Source organism: Dermochelys coriacea, chromosome 4 (genome assembly GCF_009764565.3).
Source record: "Dermochelys coriacea isolate rDerCor1 chromosome 4, rDerCor1.pri.v4, whole genome shotgun sequence".
NCBI lineage: Eukaryota > Metazoa > Chordata > Testudines > Dermochelyidae > Dermochelys > Dermochelys coriacea.
The window spans coordinates 32,197,104-32,216,508 of record NC_050071.1 but is presented as its reverse complement, the minus strand read 5'-3'; the positions used below and the strand labels follow the sequence as shown (position 1 = coordinate 32,216,508).

General features: G+C 40.7%; 1 long non-coding RNA gene across 1 annotated transcript in view; it reads right to left on the bottom strand.

The window, feature by feature from the left end:
* LOC122459873 overlaps nt 1-19,405 on the bottom strand; it is a 91,561-nt gene that overhangs the window by 53,194 nt on the left and 18,962 nt on the right. Inside the window, exons 2-3 of the long non-coding RNA XR_006280830.1 lie at nt 15,276-15,376; nt 12,018-12,142 (exon numbers count right to left, since the gene is read on the bottom strand). This is a non-coding gene — a long non-coding RNA (uncharacterized LOC122459873). The remainder of the gene's footprint in view (nt 1-12,017; nt 12,143-15,275; nt 15,377-19,405) is intronic.

Here is a 19,405-nt window from a genome sequence, read left to right as displayed (position 1 = left end):
CCCCACTGTTCCTCTGATATTCTTGTTAACTGCTGGAATTAGCCTACCTGCTTGTCACCATAAAAGGTTTTCCTCCTTTCCCCCCCCTGCTGTTGGTGATGGCTTATCTTAAGTGATCACTCTCCTTACAGTTTGTATGATAAACCCATTGTTTCATGTTCTCTGTGTGTGTGTGTATAAATCTCTCCTCTGTTTTTTCCACCAAATGCATCCGATGAAGTGAGCTGTAGCTCACGAAAGCTTATGCTCTAATAAATTTGTTAGTCTCTAAGGTGCCACAAGTACTCCTTTTCTTTTAACACGGCTGCTACTCTGAAACCTGTGATAATGCAAGGCACTGAATTTAGCCGTATAGAGTGGAAATCTGTCAACTTCATGAAAAAACTCGCACAGATACAGACAGACATCATCTTCCTCTCCAAATGCAAACAGATGGACATCATACCGAAAGGACTGAAGGTAAAAAATCCATTACAATCTACATACCACACAGACTATGCTGACAGCTTGTGCCACACACTCTCAAGGAAACTGTGGAACCACCTGATCAACATCCTCTACAGCAAACAGGGAAAGATTAAGAATGAGCTCTCAAAACTGGATACTCTCATAAAGAACCAACCTTCCACACAAACTTCCTCGTGGCTGGACTTTACAAAAACTAGACAAGCCATTTACAAAACACACTTTGATTCTCTACAAAAGAAAAAGGACACTAAGCTATCTAAACTACTATATGCCACAAGGAGCCACAACAATGGTTCCTGTAACCCACCCAGCAATATTGTTAATCTATCCAACTATACTCTTAGCCCAGCGGAAGAATCTGTCCTATCTCGGGGCCTCTCCTTTTGCCCCTCCACCCCCACGAACATGATACAGTTCTGTGGTGACCTAGAATCCTATTTTCGACGTCTCAGACTCAAGGAATATTTCCAACACACCTCTGACCAACATATTAACCCACAGAGACCTTCCTGCCAACACTACAAAAAGAAGGATTCTGGGTGGACTCCTCCTGAAGGTCGAAACAGCAGCCTGGATTTCTACATAGACTGCTTCCGCCAACGTGCACGAGCTGAAATTGTGGAAAAGCAGCATCGCTTACCCCATAACCTCAGCCATGCAGAACACAGTGCCATCCACAGCCTCAGAAACAACTCTGACATCATAATCAAAAAGGCTGACAAAGGAGGTGCTGTCGTCATCATGAATAGGTCGGAGTATGAACAAGAGGCTACTAGGCAGCTCTCCAACACCACTTTCTACAAGCCATTACCCTCTGATCCCACTGAGAGTTACCAAAAGAAACTACAGCATTTGCTCAAGAAACTCCCTGAAAAAGCACAAGAACAAATCCGCACAGACACACCCCTAGAACCCCGACCTGGGATATTCTATCTGCTACCCAAGATCCATAAACCTGGAAATCCTGGACGCCCCATCATCTCAGGCATTGGCACCCTGACAGCAGGATTGTCTGGCTATGTAGACTCCCTCCTCAGGCCCTTCGTTACCAGCACTCCCAGCTATCTTCGAGACACCACCGATTTCCTGAGGAAACTACAGTCCATTGGTGATCTTCCTAAAAACACCATCCTAGCCACTATGGATGTAGAAGCCCTCTACACCAACATTCCACACAAAGATGGACTACAAGCCGTCAGGAACAGTATCCCCAATACTGTCACGGCTAACCTGGTGGCAGAACTTTGTGACTTTGTCCTGACCCATAACTATTTCACATTTGGTGACAATGTATACCTTCAAATCAGCGGCACTGCGATGGGTACCCGCATGGCCCCACAGTATGCCAACATTTTTATGGCTGACTTAGAACAACGCTTCCTCAGCTCTCGTCCCCTAATGCCCCTACTCTACTTGCGCTACATTGATGACATCTTCATCATCTGGACCCATGGAAAAGAAGCTCTTGAGGAATTCCACCATGATTTCAACAGTTTCCATCCCACCATCAACCTCAGCCTGGACCAGTCCACACAAGAGATCCACTTCCTGGACACTACGGTGCTAATAAGCGATGGTCACATAAACACCACCCTATATCGGAAACCTACTGACCGCTATTCCTACCTACATGCCTCTAGCTTTCATCCAGATCATACCACTCGATCCATTGTCTACAGCCAAGCGCTACGATATAACCGCATTTGCTCCAACCCCTCAGACAGAGACAAACACCTACAAGATCTCTATCATGCATTCCTACAACTACAATACCCACCTGCTGAAGTGAAGAAACAGATTGACAGAGCCAAAAGAGTACCCAGAAGTCACCTACTACAGGACAGGCCCAACAAAGAAAACAACAGAACGCCACTAGCCATCACCTTCAGCCCCCAACTAAAACCTCTCCAACGCATCATCAAGGATCTACAACCTATCCTGAAGGACGAGCCATCGCTCTCTCAGATCTTGGGAGACAGGCCAGTCCTTGCTTACAGACAGCCCCCCAACCTGAAGCAAATACTCACCAGCAACCACACACCACACAACAGAACCACTAACCCAGGAACCTATCCTTGCAACAAAGCCCGTTGCCAACTCTGTCCACATATCTATTCAGGGGATACCATCATAGGGCCTAATCACATCAGCCACACTATCAGAGGCTCGTTCACCTGCGCATCTACCAATGTGATATATGCCATCATGTGCCAGCAATGCCCCTCTGCCATGTACATTGGCCAAACTGGACAGTCTCTACGTAAAAGAATGAATGGACACAAATCAGACGTCAAGAATTATAACATTCAAAAACCAGTTGGAGAACACTTCAATCTCTCTGGTCACTCGATCACAGACCTAAGAGTGGCTATACTTCAACAAAAAAGCTTCAAAAACAGACTCCAACGAGAGACTGCTGAATTGGAATTAATTTGCAAACTGGATACAATTAACTTAGGCTTGAATAGAGACTGGGAATGGAAAGAAAATTAAGAAAGAAATTAATAAATTTGCATTTGCCAAAATACTTTGCATTTACTGACCTTTGCTTATCAAAATAAAATCCTCCTGTATGGAGAGACAGCTCCATGAAGCCATGCTGCAAGTGACCTCTATTCTTTATCAGATCCTTCTGGCTCCTCTCATTCGAGGAGGGGAAAAATTAAAAATCCTAAGTCTTTAGTTTTTGAATGTCAGTTGCTACAGCTTGCACATGAATATTCATAGGATTCACAGTGGGTGAAGGAGGCTATGCCAGGAACAAAAATATTTATTAAAGAGAAAAGTTTGTTTTTATTCTGATCCATATGATTCAAGAACTTAATAGCTCTTTTCGATTGGCTACAGTTGTAGTTTCTCATTCTTTACATTCCCCTCCCTCCCCCCCCACACACACAAGCCAGTATTGTTTTGTTTATTATTGTTATCCATTTCTTGTTAGAAAGAACAGACCATGATGAAATTAAGAGCTCTTTCTGGCATCTCAGGAAGTCATTAAGTCCACATTCCACTCAACTAATGGTGCTTTGCAATTAGCTTTCAAAAACCTAAGCATTGATCAAACTAATGCAAATTGAAACTTGCACTAAAAATAACTCTGAAGGAGGCAAACATAGGAAATTCTTATTGTATTTTCCAGATCCCAAATGTGATCCAAAGTGGACATGAAAATGAAATGGAAGGAAGAAAAAGCCCATTAGTTTTAAAAACAGCGACATCAACCTATAAGCTATAATAGTTCACTCTTCTTCTCCAAGATATAGGAATGGATGATGTTTTAGGGCCCAATTCTGCTGTTGAAAGTCATGAAAAAAAATCCATAGTCTCTCAGATTTTGGAGTTTATTGGTGATATTCTGTTTCTTATATCCCCCTGTAAGAAAAGGGAAGTCCAAGGTATTGTACATGCCTATATCCCAACAAGGATTCCTATTTTATCTTACATAACTATATTCCATTGCAAATGTTTTCTAATTATCTTGTGTGCCTCCAGTTTAATGCTTGGAGGAGAAACTTTTTATTTATTTTATATTAATACAGCAATACTTACCAGATCTCTCTTTTTTTGCAAAATTCCTATTAAGTATCCAGTTTTCAATCCCTCTCATTTCTGCTGACGAGCATCTCGATTTTGTCACCAATACTGTTTTACTCTTTTTCTGAATAGCAGTGCCTCACCTGACTCAGAGAGCTTTAAATGCAATGCATTGCTATTATAAATTTGTAGTAAACATTAGGGCCCAGATCTTCAAAGGAACTTTGGCATTCCTCCACTCAGTGTTGCAATGCCTAATCCCCCTAGGTATGTCTACACATCAATTAATCACTCACAGCTGACTCAGGACAAGTGACTCAGGTTAGTGGGGCTGTAAATTGCATTGTAGACATTTGGACTCATGCTGGAGCCCAAGCTCTGGGCTCCAACCAGAGCATCTACACTGCGATTTTACAGCCCTACAGTTCAGGCTAGCCACCAGCGTTTAACTGCTGTGTAGAGAAATATATACACTATGGGGCCTGCTGCCTAATGCAATCCTAAGCCCCAAGCTAGGTATCTAGGCTCTCCATACAATGCCTGGGAAGAGTTAGGCACCTAAGACAGGGAGCTGCCTAAGCTAGCCAGAAGTGAAATCCAGGGATCTTAGGTGCCTAAACAGCTGCTGACCTGGTGCATGTGGCTGATGGGTCACAAATAGGTGCCTCCCTCCACTTGGAATCCTGTGCCCTGAACCATGCCCTGGAATCAGGCACGTAACCAAGGTCAGCCACTTGGGTATCCCATGACCTAGCAACCAACACACAATCTCCCCTGCCCACTTATGGTCAATACTCCTCTCACACGGACCCTTCTTTTCTCTTTGCCCTTTTGTGCAGGTGCTCTGCTGCTCCCAAACACTGATGCCTTGCATCCAATCCTTCTGCCATGGGCTATGACAGGATTTAGACACACTCAGAGCATACCTATGGTATTAGGGCCAGCTGGAAAGATCGGCATTTCCTTGCCTAATTTGAGAATCCTCCTTTGGGGCCTCTGGGAACTTCAGTTTGAGCTAAGTCTCCAAGTACCTTGTTAGCTGTGAGTGGCATTAGTGCTTAGGCAATTTTCAAAGATGACGAGCAAAAACTTATGTGCCTAGTGGGTTATGAGGCAGTTGAATAGCAGTTCTGAAAAGATCAGTGGTGCCTAAATGGTGAAGTTGGGATACTGAAGCGGCAGATAGGCCCAGATCCTTCATGGTATTTAGGAACCTAATTGACCTAAATATTTCAGTGGCAGACATTGCTTTTGTGATTAAGAATATTGCAATGTTAACATCATTATCAACAAAAAAAGGCAGAGAAAACACACTGCTTAGGATGTAGCACTGAGATACAATTACTAGTTTGTTTCTTTGGGCCACTGTACTCTCAGCTCATGATTAGTCAGGTGCCACATCCTGCAGTGTTCTCTATTCTTCCTATTGTATATGTGAAGTAGTTTGTCTTATGGCTATCTCTGCCCTATAACTTTTATTCCACTGTTTATTACCCTCAGTTCACAATTCAAGTTATTACACAGGCTGACCAGACCTTTATGCATTCATAGTGAATAGCTGATACACATATCCTTTTATATTTGACTTCTAGTGGATAACATCGAATGCTAATGGAAGTCTGAAGTGAATGCCTGTACTAACAGGTTAATCATTACAGCTTTATGGGAAGCTAGAGTGTTAGCATGAAACCAAATGGAAAGCTAAAGAGCATTTAAATAATCTTAACTCTTTGTTATGATCTTCTCAAAGCTTCCCTCAGCAGTGTCATGTCTGGTCAGTAATTGTAGATGGGAGACTTCCCAGGAAAACCAAGTTGCCACAAAAATTTTTACTAGTGACTCAGTAAGTGGCACTCTTAATAGCTAATACTTTGTACTTCTACAGTACCTTTTATTCAAGAGGCGTCAAAATACTTACACAGATTTAGCTATAACTTCAAACTCCTCCTCTGAAGAAAGAAAAATATTAAGATTGCTTCAATACTGAAATGCAGCCATATTTGGGGTGAAACAAGGCAACCTTTTAACAGTACACAGCAATACTACACAACCATTTAGGATAGGAATATAGAATACTGTATCAGTTGAAGTTGAATGGATTTTAGGTAGGGAGAATGTACAGAAATTACTAGAGTTAGAATTTGTCAGACAAATTACTCTAGCCCCTTTTCTTTTAAGAAAAAGGCCACGGGGTCATTAGTGACCACAAGTTGTCAGAACCTTGGTTTTACATCTCTTCTGAAAGAAAACACTTCCAGCAGCCCAGCATGCTAGAGACTGCAAGGAAAATGCCACCTGCTGAAACACCAGCATCCCTCCCTACAGCATCCTGTGTGTTCCATGTTAGGTTTCCTGTTAGAGTACTAATCTGGCCTAGCTATGCTTAGCTTGTGAGATCAGACAGGATCCCCGCATGAGGTGGTAGAATTATTATTAGGAGTTATTTGTAAAGAATGGAGTCTATGCCACAACAGTCAAATCAGTCAGTCCAACAAAAATCAATGCTGACATATTTAAGAGATCATGTGAATGTGAATCATTAATGTAATACAATTACTGGATGTTTTTACTGGAAAGTAGTTACAGTCTACAAATTCTCAGTGTTATTTCTGGGAAGAGATCTATAACATGAATGAAACATCATGTTTCTTTTGTTTATATGTCTGGTGTTTCACACCGCCAACTTGAGTTTGATCATCCCTGTAAGAATTCACAATTTGTGTCAGAAGTCAAATCAAGGGCATGTAATAAACTGTTTAGTCAAAGGCAACAGTCATCTATGGCTTTTGAAAATTCTGTGGCAGTACTAAACTGTTACCTTAAAATATCCACATTTTGTAAAATATGGATCAGCCAAAAACAAGCTACTATCACCAACCTGAGCACATCAAATAAGCCTTCCACTCGCTACATTGGCTTCCCCTAGATAATTACATATTATTAGGCAATAGACATGAATTTGATACAAGTGCCTAATAATCCGGGGGTGCTGGAACAATTTTTATAGTGGCAATGCTGAGACTCATTGAACCAATTTGTAAATCCTGTATATAATGGAAACCACTTCAAGCCAGGGGGTGCAGCAGCACCCCCAGTCCGAGCATCTATGCTAATAATACATCTTACTGGCCAACTATTTTAAGTGCCTTCCCTCTACTGGTGCAATCCCCTTGTGTAACAGAGCAGAAGTGAGCTCGGTAATTCTGAATTTATTAACAGCTCTTGTTAATATGTGAGCAAGTATAAAATCAAGCTCGATCCCCCCCACATCTGTGTTTAGCTGTTCAGGAGAAACAGTGACATTTCTATATGACAGTATAATAAGCCGGTAATCCTTAGTACACACAGGAAGCATATTTTACAAAGTCAATATTCAGAATAGAATCGCAATAACTTTAATTTTCTGAGTTTTGCAAGGTTACAATCTCACAATTAACATTTCATTAGCATGTTACTTTGTATGGAATTAAAGTGGATGTCAACCAATGAACAAAACCCTCACTCAGCATGAAAATAGTTCTTTATTGTGATGTTAAACAGTTAAACATGTTAAACAGTTTAGATCAATTTTTAAGAAGGTAAGGCCTTTCTAAGTCCATCACCCTCTACTGGAGCCAGATGATGCTTCCTTCACCATGTGGCCTTGGGGAAACTGCAGACAGGAATCCTGCAGAAACTCCAGCTGGTCAGAGAAACAACAGACCGGACTTCTACATAGAGTGCTTCCGCCGACGTGCACAGGCTGAAATTGTGGAAAAGCAGCATCACTTGCCCCATAACCTCAGCCGTGCAGAACACAATGCCATCCACAGCCTCAGAAACAACTCTGACATCATAATCAAAAAGGCTGACAAAGGAGGTGCTGTCGTCATCATGAATAGGTCAGAATATGAACAAGAGGCTGCTAGGCAGCTCTCCAACACCAATTTCTACAAGCCATTAACCTTTGATCCCACTGAGGGTTACCAAAAGAAACTACAGCATTTGCTCAAGAAACTCCCTGAAAAAGCACAAGAACAAATGCGCACAGAAACAACCCTGGAACCCCGACCTGGGGTATTCTATCTGCTACCCAAGATCCATAAACCTGGAAATCCTGGGCGCCTCGTCATCTCAGGCATTGGCATCCTGACAGCAGGATTGTCTGGCAACGTAGACTCCCTCCTCAGGCCCTACACTACCAGCACTCCCAGCTATCTTTGAGACACCACTGACTTCCTGAGGAAACTACAATCCATTGGTGATCTTCCTGAAAACACCATCCTGGCCACTATGGATGTAGAAGCCCTCTACACCAACATTCCATGCCAAGATGGACTACAAGACTTCAGGAACAGTATCCCCAATAATGTCACGGCAAACCTAGTGGCTGAACTTTGTGACTTTGTCCTCACCCATAACTATTTCACATTTGGGAACAATGTATACCTTCAAATCAGCGGCACTGCTATAGGTACCCGCATGGCCCCACAGTATGCCAACATTTTTATGGCTGACTTAGAACAACGCTTCCTCAGCTCTCATCCCCTAATGCCCCTACTCTACTTGCGCTACATTGATGACATCTTCATCATTTGGACACATGAAAAAGAAGCCCTTGAGGAATTCCACCATGATTTCAACAATTTCCATCCCACCATCAAACTCCGCCTGGACCAGTCTACACAAGAGATCCACTTCCTGGACACTACGGTGCTAATAAGCGATGGTTGCATAACCACCACCTATACCGGAAACCTACTGACCGCTATTCCTACCTACATGCCTCTAGCTTTCACCCAGATCACACCACATGATCCATAGTCTACAGTCAAGCTCTACGATACAACCGCATTTGCTCCACCCCTCAGACAGAGACAAACACCTACAAGATCTCTATCAAGCATTCTTACAACTACAGTACCCACCTGCTGAAGTGAAGAAACAGATTGACAGAGCCAGAAAAGTACCCAGAAGTCACCTACTACGGGACAGGCCCAACAAAGAAAATAACAGAACGCCACTAGCCATCACCTTCAGCCCCCAACTAAAACCTCTCCAATGCATCATCAAGGATCTACAACCTATCCTGAAGGATGACCCATCGCTCTCTCAGATCTTGGGAGACAGGCCAGTCCTTGCTTACAGACAGCCCCCCAACCTGAAGCAAATACTCACCAGCAACCACACACCACACAACAGAACCACTAACCCAGGAACCTATCCTTGCAACAAAGCCTGTTGCCAACTCTGTCCACATATCTATTCAGGGGACACCATCATAGGGCCTTATCACATCAGCCACACTATCAGAGGCTCGTTCACCTGCGCATCTACCAATGTGATATATGCCATCATGTGCCAGCAATGCCCTTCTGCCATGTACGTTGGTCAAACTGGACAGTCTCTACGTAAAAGAATAAATGAACTCAAATCAGACATCAAGAATTATAACATTCAAAAACCAGTTGGAGAACACTTCAATCTCTCTGGTCACTCGATTACAGACCTAAAAGTGGCAATCCTTCAACAAAAAAACTTCAAAAACAGACTCCAATGAGAGACTGCTGAATTGGAATTAATTTGCAAACTGGATACAATTAACTTAGGCTTGAATAGAGACTGGGAGTGGATAGGTCATTACACAAAAGTAAAACTATTTCCCCGTGTTTATTCCCCCCCACCCACTGTTCCTCAGATGTTCTTGTCAACTGCTGGAAATGGCCCACCGTGATTATCACTACAAAAGGTTTCTTCCCCCCATCCCTGCTCTCCTGCTGGTAATAGCTCACTTTAAGTGATCACTCTGGTTACAGTGTGTATGGTAACACCCATTGTTTCATGTTCTCTATGTATATAAATCTCCCCACTGTATTTTCCACTGAATGCATCTGATGAAGTGAGCTGTAGCTCACGAAAGCTTATGCTCAAATAAATTTGTTAGTCTCAAAAGGTGCCACAAGTACTCCTTTTCTTTTTGCGAATACAGACTAACACGGCTGCTACTCTGAAACCAGCCAAAGCAGTGACCTTTGGGCATTCAGAAAACTTTATACAGTTTTGACTAGACTTTCTCTGCCCTGTACTGATTGGGCCAACCCTCCCCATATCCCATCCCCAGTCTCTTCACCTCAGCTTCACTCCACACCTCCCCTCTTATCCCCTCATTCTCCCTGTCCCATCATATCCAGCTTATACCCTCCTAACTAAATTCACACACACTCCCCAAAAAACACCACACTACAAACCAAATTCATGGAACTAACATGATGTTTGCTGCCATCACGCTATTCATTCTGCTTGTGTGTTCTATCCCTTTCCCCAGCCTGTGTCTGTCTTGTCTATTTCGATAATAAGCGCTTCAGGCAGCTCCTGTCTACTAGTCTGATTGTAGAGTGCCTAGCATAATGGGACCCTTTCTTGGTTGGCTCTTAGGTACTATTGTAATAAACATGTTTACTAGTAGTCTACAAACAAAAGTTGTGCCACTAACTATAACACTATAGTTAAAGAAAGCAATATAACTTCCCTAGTGTGAATGCAGTGCCTTACACCAGTAATGCTTATTCCTGTACAGAAAGAAGAATAATCTGTGCTGCTCTAAAGAACCTTTATACCAGTACAAGTGAACCACATGAGGAATTGCACCAGTATAACTATTTTGGTTAAAAAAAATCATACCTAACATAAATTATATTGGTACAAAAACCAGTCACTACATCTACCCAGAAGAAAAAGAAACCCTGCAGCAGCAAGTCTCAGAGCTCATGTCAATTGACTCGGGCTTGCACTGAGAGGCTTAACAAAAAAAAGAACAGGGTAGACATTTGAGTTTGGGCTGGAGCCTAAGCTCTGAGGCTCTCCCTCCTCATCAGGTTTCAGAGCTCGGGCTCCAGCCTGAGCGGGAGTGTCTACACTACTATTTTTAACCCCACAGCACAAGCCCACATCAGCTAATCTAGGCTCTGAGATTCACTGCTGTGATTTTTTTTTTTTTTTTTTTTTTTTTTGCGCTTTGTAGACAAACCTTGTGTGCTCTGTAGAGCAGGCCTAACCACATTCATGTTAATCTGTTACCTGGAACTTAAACTTCAAGAATCTCAGGATGCTTAGTAGATCACAATGAGTAGGTATTACTTTAAAACAGCAAACACACTCATTTACTATAAAGTCAGGGCCTGACAAGCATATGGAAAAGAGAAATGCTTTGTTAATTTACTCTACGCTTACCTCTAAAAATCTGTTTCATCTCCCGTATTGCCTATGTGGTTCTGAATCAAATTGTCTTCTAATGTATTTCTATGCCCCATCTGCCTTCTGTTTTTGCACAGGTATGTGCCAGGCAGCAATCCAGCTGGAGGCATCAGCTAACTGATACTAGCTGATTCTTTGCTTCCCATAATTAGTGTGTTCCACTGATGCAGAGAGTTTCAATTTCAAATTTTAATTTGGAGTTCTCCTGCCTTATACCACTCTCAAACAATAATAGCCTCTCCCTTATAATTCGTGTGAATGCTGACTCTTAATAGCTTGGACTAATTCACTCCAAGCTGAAAGTTTGCATACAAGATCTCAGAGAACTAGTGAATTTATTTTACCAAGTAAAAAAAATAATAATAATAATTTCAGCCCTTTTAAAAACAATATGGGCAATACACAATAAAACAGATAGTACATTCAGTTCTGAGGCTGCTGTGTCTAGCTCAAAAATAAAAAATCAGGTTGGAAGACAGAAAAAAAGAATATTGCACAATATGGCCTAAAGGCACAAGGAAAACAGAATTTATTAAGTAAAAGTCAGAGTGTAATTATACAAGAATGAAAAATAATATAAGATGCCACATGGAAAAGAAATGCATAATATTTTATTATTTGGAAATAGTATGTGATTAAAGACTTTTTTTAATGCACTTGATAGAAACCAAAATGTTGCCAATATAGTCAAACAAAGAATGAAGATTGCTAGTCTAGGCTGTGACATGGAAATGGGCTGAGGAGAATGAAACTAGATCCAGAAAACTGGCAAGATTACTCACCTGTGCCCCCACAGTTTGATGAATCCTGCCGTACAAAATTTTCCATGCTTCAAAGAATAGATTGTGTGTGGGAGTCCTCCAGAAGGAAATTGTGACTGCAGATCAGTAGCATACGCATCATGAGCCTTAAACATTGAATACAAATATGTACAAACTGAGATGGATACTCTTAGAATCGCATTTAACTGTGAAGCTTTCATTGTTGTATGGGACCAGATCCTCAGCTTCAATGAAACTATACCAGTTTACACCAGCTGAAGATCTGGCCCTGTATGTCTTTAGAATAATTTGTGAAACTTCTTTACAAATCTATATTAGCCTTTTCGAAGAAGAGTCTGCAGTAGGCACCACCCTGAATTCAGTCTCCTCCTAAAACTTTGGCTATATGACTATAGAACTGAGTTCTTTTTAGGAAGTCATTTAATTATAACTGGCACTTTATCTGGAGCAGGGTGAAACCGGATAGGTTTGGAATGTAAATGCTGAAATAATAGAGGTTTACAGAAATATCTAAAATGTATTACTACTTGTTTAATCATTTCGATAATTTTGACCTCTAAAACATTTCCCTCAGCGGGTAAAAACCTAAGAGTGTAAATTTAGCTTCAGCATATACTTCCAATATTTTGGTGGGAGTGGAGGCTATTATTCTCTTGTTTCTTTTGGGTTTGACATTCAGTTTATATTCTCATTTTTCTTTTTATGAACAGATTAAATTAGTTTGTAAAACCAATGATCTCTGTATTGCATAGCCGAACATGTAATTTCCCTATAGTGGAGGTGTATTCTCTCATTCATTCATGAAATTTCAATTTAATACTTGGACAATGCAGACTTAATCTCCATGAAATGTGGAGTTGTGACTGATGCCATCATTTTAATGCATTCCTCCTATACCATGCTAAAAACTAAAAACTAAAAAGCACTGTAAATACATTTACATTTCTATAGCTTTTCTTTGTAAAAGTGTCGATAGAACTGGAAATGAGTTCTGACTAAATAAAACTAGGAGTTTTATGCAAGATTGATGATATCATGGCTGGATTAACCATTTGACTCAAAGCTTGTGCCGGAAGCTTCTGCCCGGTTTGAGTTCCCAAACCCCAAGAAGCCCTATCCACAGCTGAGCTGAGTTCCCAACCCCCCTGGCAATACTGTACATTGCCTATAATGCATAGAGAGACTTGGAGGAGGCAGCAAGAAGTGAACTGTCCATCTCCAGTACAGTTTTTACTGTACTTTAATAAAGTAAGTCCTGGAAGCAGGAGTGTCCAGGAAATTAAACTTGACTAAATTTAGATTGCATTATCTACTTCTTGGATCTCACAAAACAATTCCAGATAACAATTTACATTTGCCTTTTGTCTTCTGTAGCAAGTGCCAGCCAATTCCCCATCTATTTCCACTTGCTCTAACATGTTACCCAGCAGTTGCTTATATGTCTCATTGAAGAAGTGATTTCTATTTTACAGTTTATTATTTGTATTACTGTAGTGCCTAGGAGTTCTAGTCTTGAACTGGGACCCCCTTGTACTGTAGGCCCACCAGTTATTCCCTAGTTGTTTCTCACCTGGCATCCTTTAGTTTCATGACTATGCCCTTTAAAGAAAATGTATAGTTTCATAAATTAATGTGTGCATGAACATCTATGTGAAGTTACTATAGCTAGAACAGGAGGCATGTTTCCATGCTAATAAATTCTCTCTACTTGCTGTAGCAGCTCTGTTCCTTTAGGTAGCAAGCAGAGGAATGAGTTTACTCTCAATCCATTTGCCCTCTCTTAATGCATGTATTAATGGATTATCAATATAATGATTAAGGATGGGTGAAAATTTTCCATCAAAAAACTTTTTTGGGTGAGAAGTTGGGTTTTCAATGACCACCCCACACCTAAAGTGGGGGAAACTTTGTCTGGGCTTGCCAAGGGAAGACAGCTGTGCGTTACGGCTGGGGGGACAGGAGAACGAGGTTAAACTGCTGCAAAAGGTGAACACTGGTCAGCTTTGCGGTGCTTACTCATCTCCCAGGAACGTGAGGTCTGAAGGCTATAAAAGTGCAAGACCTGGGCATTGGAAGCTCCTTTTTCCACACAGCAGGCAAGGCAGCACCCACCCTCCCTCCCCTAGAGGTAGCGAATATCAGGTTGGGCTAGGACTCTGCTGTGGGCATTGCTCCTTTTTAAGGAGGGCGGGAAAGGAATTTTTCCCACACCCCCAGATTGGCTTTGATGGAGTGAGGATTTTTCACCTTCCTCACAGTGGGTGTCAGGATAGACCATTTCTGGTGAGGAGAAAAGGTGATTAGGCTATATGTCGCAACTTATTTTGTAAGTATGGAGTGGATGTCCAGTGCAAGTATTCCCTAGGGAAGGCATCCAGTGACCAGAAAAATGGCCTGGTAAAGGACTTAAGAGTAGGAGCTAGTTAAAGGAATAGAATGGGGGAGGGAGGTTGGGGATTCCTATGATTGGTACAGCAGGGAGCCAACCCAACTCCCTCTCTCCCATTCTTATAGCCCACCTTAATCCTTCTACGAGGGGGGTGGATGGTAAGGTCCAAGCCATGGGTTGGCTGTGGGAACCTGGATGGAAAATGAAGGGGGACTGGTGGAAGCCCCACGTAATGATTTGAATACGCATGGATTTGCCTGCACTGTACACTTTAGCTGCTTGGTAGTCCCAGACATCTATATAATAAAGTTGGGGCCTGATTAAAATCCATACCAAGTGTCTCCTATTCTTTTGGTATACCCAGAAAATGAAGTGAAGTGTTTTGTGAAAAGGGTCTGCATCCTGCAGAAAGTTTTAACTTCTCTTGGAAAAAAAAAAAGTTTTTTGGATTGGACTAAAATGTTGATTTGGAAATGCTGCTGTGGTGCCTCGTTGGCGTTGTAGTTTACATGCATTGTGCCCACATTCTCCTTCATAGGACAAGCTCTCTGCCTGAAGTACATTGCTCATGGTGTATCATGGCAACTCAGCAAGAGGTGTCTGTGGTGCATCCTAGGAGATGTAGCGTGGGCAGGGAACCCCGCTCACAGCAGATAACGAGGACATGATGTACTCAAACTACAATCCTCATAAGACAGTTTCTAAGCAACATTTTATTGTGTGTTGGGGAGGGGGGTGTAAAAATTTTCAGTACTTGATTTTTTTTCCTGAGAATTCAATTTTTCACAGGGAACAAAACTGATTTCTGACCACTCTAATAATAATTTTAATATATAAACATTGATATAATGATTTCCATCCTGAATGACCTCAAAGTGCTTTTATCAGCTCCTGGCATATAAAAATCATTTCATCCACTAATAAAATGCAGCCATTTCTGAAGTTGGGTGGTTGGTATCCAGGCAGACAGCTGACAGTAGTGGGGGAGAAAAAAAAATGTAGTCAGAGACCAGGGCAAACCCTTTCTCATTTCAGAAGTTGACTAACTATTGTGCATGTCTTTAAGAACTAGTAAAAAGCACTATGTAGCTTTCATATAGGTCCTTATCAGTTTTATTTGTTACATAGCTGCCCAAATACTAGGAAGAATCCATACACCAAGCATCTGCACTTCCATTGGTTTGATTTTTCAGCTCTAATTCCCCTTAATCCTACCACCTGTTAGCTTCTCTGTTATTGTCTGTAGCGTCACTGAGTCTTGGCCTAGAAATGCCACCTCAGTCAACAAAGCCCACAATTTGCTCTTTTCCATCACATCAAGGCTGATTGTAAACTGAATCAGTCTCCATTAAAAACTCAACATTTACCAACTATACAGTGGTGTGAAATACTGCAGTTTCTCTCTTACTTGAAAGAAAGAGTCTGAGGCCCTGCCTCACCCAAGAAGAGATAAAGAGCCACACATTCCTGAAGGGCTCTTTCTGTGCTGAGTGTTGAGCAGGAACTTTCACATCCAACCACCAAGTTAAAGGATAATCTGTCAGTAATAGCAAAATTAACATCCTCTTATATACCTCCAGCCATATAAAGTCAAGCCCATCGCGTTTTGTGGCTGACAGTTCTCTCTGCACTGTGACTGTATTTACTTCACTTGCCTGACAATACATCAGAACAGGATGTCCTGTAAGAACTCACAGTGAAATCTGAAAACATAAAAATTCAGTGCTCTATTGTGCAAAAACTTTTTTGGACAATGAGTCATAGGATAAAAATCTGGTATGTTTATGACTTCTTACTTTCCCCATCCTTTGTTTTTTCTCCTCTAATGCTTTGATCTTGTATAGAGGAACAATGGATGCAACTTGCACAGACAATTATTTCAGTTTCACACAAAACACATTTTTTTCTTCCATTTTGACAGTTTAACAAGGTTTCTGCTTCATTGAAGAACTATAAAAAGAGGAACTATGATTATCCAGAGAAAAGAAGACACATTATCCAGAAGAGGTATAAAAGATTTGAGAATATTCCCATTCCAGTCTAGCAAAGCAATGCTTCAACCAAGCTTGTGAGTATCTCAAGATGTGTTTTATAAAACTGATATGGTCTTCATACAAAAGCAGCTATAGTCTGACACTTAAATCAAGGCATTTATGTAGTCAAAAATCACACTTGGGAAAAGAAGTTCAACAGATGCATACTGAGGTGTGTGGGTGTTTGGGTGTGTGTGGGGGGGGAATTACTGCTTTTCAACATTAATAGTATCACATGAGCAAGTGGAATAACTTAATATAAAACAGCAATTAATTTTGCTATTAGAAAATTAGAAAAAATTGCAAATTGATATTTTTATAGGCAGAGGAAATTCATATTGTTCACAAGTCCTAAAAAAGTGTATTGTTAATTTTCCACTTATGAGCAAAGTTTGTTTTGTTCTTACTTTTATTTTGCTCTTGAAGAATGTCTTCAGTGTTCACTAATTTAAAAAAGAGTGCCTAGACTATCAAAGACTGCTCAAATTATCAGTGATACACTAGCAAACCAACAAAACTCAACAAAACCTAATTAGATTAAGAGAAAAAAATTAAACAAACTATTACATACATTGTAATACCATTTAATAAATTTACTTTTTTCGCATATATTCCAAAACATATGACTTGTAAAAAAAAAAAGATATCTAGCCTTTAGCTCATGGAGGACCAGAAAACATATGATAAATAGAGAGTAATCTTTCCTTTAAATTTCCTCAAAATTACTACAATTTATTGTTAAACTTTCAGGGGCACATTTTCAAACTAGCATTACACCGCCTTTCAAAACTTCACATTCAAACCCCACTTTTGCATGCCCAAATTGGATAGATGGGCAAATTCTCACTTTATACATGCAAATGCTCATTTGTGCCCACAAACGATGCACACATAACATTTGCTTGGGCACTTGCTGAGGCCTTGAAAAGAAAATTTGACTTTAAACGTATTTAGTTTTTTAATCATTTCATCATGAAACACTTTTTCAGAGAGTAACGCGCGCGCGCGCACACACACACACACACACACGCACACAGTGTAACTATATTAAGCTTATCCTTGTTAGAAATGTTTTTAAAAGATTTTTACTGTGGACAGCTGTGGATTATCAAAATATTGTGATTTTTCAGAGCTGTGCTAGTACTAATGGAGGACTAAAGAAACAATGGGGTGACATTTCATGTGCAGTGACCAGTATCTCTGTTCATGCAGTTAGGAATTTGTGGCCTTCATAGCTTCTGCTGTCTGTCAAGGAACTCAGCAAGCGGTCATCCTGTAAAGGCACTTGACCAGCACCTTCTCTAATGGAAAACCAACACAAGACCTCTGTAATACGAGTGATCTCCTTTGGTCTCAGGGTGTAGTGTCTAAAGTTGTTCCAATACGACTGTATGACCATTTATAATGGAGGGTACTTCAGCCTCATCAGTTACGTTACTTATAATGGGACATGAGGTAGGGAACAGAGGAGTAACTAGAAAATAGAAAAGAGAAGGGGCTTGATTTGAAGCCAAAGATGTGCCAATACTCATCAGTGCTAGCACAGAGGTCTCATTGAGAATAACAAGGCTTGGTTGGTTAACATCCATTGGGATTCTTAAATACATACATTCATGCATAAGAGTATCCCATTCCACTACATCAACTTAAATTAAACCTTGAATTGGGAGCAATGGAAAGATAACTCACTGAGAAATAACAAATATTCCTCCATGAGCCTGCAAAAGACTTGCATGTCTCTACCTTGTCTGCCCATTCCTAAAATGTATCATCCATCTTTAGCATCATCTTGTATGCAGTGAACCAAAACGAATTGGTTAAGTATTAGATTATTTGAGGGAATAAGGGCATCTCTGTAAAGAATCATTCGAGATTGTGTCTCCCCATTGGTACAAAATACTGTCCTCAAGAAAAGGACAAGAAAGAATAGGCTGCTTTTTATCCCTTTAATAAATATTCTCTCTCTCACTTCAGGCTATTCAAAATAAGAAAAGAAATATAATACAACTTTAAATGAAAATTTATATATCACATTCTTTATGACAGCTGCTTTTATTTCATTTTAAATTAGTAAAGCCTTTATGTTGAGTCTTTGGAACTGACCTTACAGAGCAGCAACACTGTTAGTCCCAAAGCACATGTTTCCTATTTAGCATTTCTAAGGTAACATTCCTCATGAGAGCGGGAGAAATGAGACTGCAACTTGCAAGAAAAATAAAAATCCATATGTCTTTTTTGAATGGTGTTAGTCGGTATGGACACTTGCAAATAAGAAGTGAAAGTATATAGTCTTACAAAGAGCTGCACAAGAAATTCCCCAACGTTTATCTATTCCATTAGCATGCCCTATCAAGCCAGTCTGTGCCATATGGGAGGTTGGTTGTATTTTGTGATCTCAATTTGAAATGAAAGGTCTGATTTACCACCATGTTACTTCAGTTTTACACCAGTTTAACTCCAACGATTTGAAAACAATCAATAGAACTATGCTGTAGCTAAAGCTGTTGAAGCCAACAGATTTACACCAAAGGAGAATTTGGCCTCCCGTGTGCACATGGAGGGCCACGTTATGATTTCTGTTGGAAGTATAATTTCCAGCTCCCAGAATTTTGTGCATGGAAAATCATAGCAATCAATATTGCTTTAGCATAGTTATTTTCAATTGCTTAGTTCAAGATGCTCACATTATGTGCTCATTCTTCAAGGTTAATCTTCTCACCTTCAAGGCCCTGCAAAACTCCTCCTCCCACTACTAACTTGCTTTCTACACTTGATGTATTAAAGGTCCATTATCCATTTTCAGATTCATGCCATGCCTAAAACTCCCTCCTCCTTTACATGTACAATAATATCCCTGCTGAAGTCAGTGATAAAACTGCCAACAATTCCAAGGGGAGTAGTAGGATCAGGCTCCTTGTACACCAAATGAACTCTCACTCTTGAATCAAATCAGTCCTTTAAAACAC